Below are 2,500 nucleotides of genomic sequence, written 5' to 3'. Positions count from 1 at the left end.
CACCGGACACTTAATAAGGTACACCTGTCTAACTGCTTGTTAACGCAAATTTCTAATCAGCCAATCACATGGCAGCAACTCAATGCATTTAGGCATGTAGACATGGGCTGCGTCCGAAACCGCCTACTACTCAGTAGGTACTGCATTTGAATTTGAACGTACTACTTGGCCGTTAGAAAAGTACGTTCTATACAGTATGAAAGTGAAAAGTATGAATGGGGTCGGACGTACTACATCCGCCATTTTTTCATTGTCACGTGACCTACCTGCGTCAATTGCGTCGCTTTACCGTACGTTCACACCGAAAGCGGCGAGAGCGTCAAAGTAGCCGGAAGTCATTCATTTTCAATGACAGCCGGCGACGATAAGCGGCGAGGAGCAGCGCGGCGCGTCTTCGCCGGCGTGAGCGTCGAGGAGAGTTGAAATGAAGTCAACTTTATGGTAATGAGCTATGACGCGTTTCGGCGGCAAGCAATCAGAATGAAGACGTCCACCGCTTGATAGCAGTTCAGGGAACACAGACCTGTGAACTTTGGTTCCGACCACAGTTGTTCCCAAAGTTTGATTATTGCGGTCGCCGGATTTCCAATTATTTACAATGTTTTCTTACAGGAACATACATTAAATAAGTCACTGGCGAGTTACTGATGTTCATTAATGTTATATAAATTTATCTTTAAAAAGCGGGAATCTCACGAGATGTGACAGTACAAAACAGTACTGCTGCTTCAGGATATTTCAGACATATGGACACATATTGGATAAATAGAGCAAAGCCGCACCACACGCAACTTGATCTTCCATTGTTATATGAATTTGATAAAAAAGTGCGCAACATTTTCACGCTAAAAACATGCCTTATGCAGGAATGTAACTGATATGCTGCAACGGCTCCTTTAAATATGAGATCAATGTAGCGAGTTTTGACGCTCTCGCCGCCGGAGCTGAAGGCAGTCAGCGTTGTCGCCAGGGCGGCCAGAGCGACCTTGGACGCTCTCGCCGCTTTCGGTGTGAACGTACGGTTACTCCCATTCATGAATTCGCTCGCGGGGCATCATGGGATAGCGCAGCATGCATGCGATGCGCACTCCAGAATCTCGCCGGAAGTAGTAAGTCATCCAGGTACTTCTCGCATACTGATTTTCGAATTCTATGAATTCGGACATACTACTCGGCTCGCATACTGATTTTAGCGTCCTATATAGTATGGAAGTATGCGGTTACGGACGCAGCCGTGCTTAAGCTGATCTGCTGCAGTTCAAACTGAGCATCAGAATGTGGAAGAAAGGTGATTTAAGTGACTGAAAGTGGCATGGTTGTTGGTACCAGAGGGTTGGTTTGAGTATTTCAGAAACTGCAGACCTACTGGGATTTCCACGCACAACCATCTTTTTTACAGAGAATGGTCCGAAAAATGCCTTGTATCAACAGTTTATGCTGATGGTGGTGGTGTAATGGTGTTCATACTTTGGCTCATTAGTACCAATTGAGCATTGTGTCAATGCCACAGCCTACCTGAGTATTGTTGCTGACTATGTTCATCTCTTTATGGACATTTAACGCAACATGTCATAAAGCGTGAGTCATCCCAGACTGGTTTCTTGAAAATGACAAGGAGTTCACTGTAGTCAAATGGCCTCCACAGTCACCACATCCTAATCTAATAGAGCACTTTTGGGATGGGGTGGAACGGGAGATTCACATCATGGATGTGCAGCCAACAAATCTGCAGCAACTGCATGATGCTATCATGTCAATTTGGACCAAAATCTCTCAGGAATATTTCCAATACCTTGTTGAATCTAGGCCATGAGGGGTAAAAGCAGTTCTGAAGGTGAAAGGCAGTCCAACCGGGCACAAGTGTACCTAATAAAGTGGCCGGTGAGATTATTATATTTTTTTTAATACGGACTGAAACATAATTTTGAGATTTAAGTCAAACTCACTACACATAAAAGCAAAGATTGATCAATATATGGAAGTTTGTGATCTTCACAAAATTTAATCAGATTTAAGTAAATGAATAAACAAACAGATGTAAATGTACTCAGCGTTGTCAACAGGAAAAAAGTCAGAAATATGAAAACTAATTTTTTTTTTCTAGAGAAAATAAATTTAAATTAAAAATAAAAATGTAAATAAAAAGCCCAGATTACTGTAAACTCAAAGTTGTAAACATTTGCTTTTATTATTTTCTTTCTTCTTTTTTTTTTAACAGTTTACTTATGTAACAGTTGTATTTTTTATCTGTTATGAGAGAAAAAGTCAGAATTTTAAAACAAAAAAAGTTGCCAATTGTCTTTATTTTTTAGTCCTGTGCAAAAAAAAAAAAAAAACAAGCTTCCATAAAGCTTCCGTCAGCATGAAAGCCCTGGCTTTAAACCTTCTGTTTTATTTCTCTAATATTTTTCTCAATTTATTTTCCTATAAATCTCAGTTTTATACCTTAATCTTCCTGTGGAACTTCAGTATAATCTTTATTTCTTTCCTAATTCCTCCT

At 40.4% G+C, this 2,500-nt stretch overlaps 1 protein-coding gene across 5 annotated transcripts in view; it reads left to right on the top strand.

Moving 5' to 3' along the window:
- The window catches only part of slc44a5a (solute carrier family 44 member 5a), a 252,938-nt gene that overhangs the window by 243,701 nt on the left and 6,737 nt on the right, over positions 1-2,500 (top strand).

This window comes from Danio rerio, chromosome 2 (assembly GCF_052040795.2).
Source record: "Danio rerio strain M-AB ecotype USA chromosome 2, GRCz13ab, whole genome shotgun sequence".
NCBI classification, from domain to species: domain Eukaryota; kingdom Metazoa; phylum Chordata; class Actinopteri; order Cypriniformes; family Danionidae; genus Danio; species Danio rerio.
Note: the sequence above shows the minus strand (reverse complement) of the source record. Positions and strands in the feature narration are given on the sequence as shown.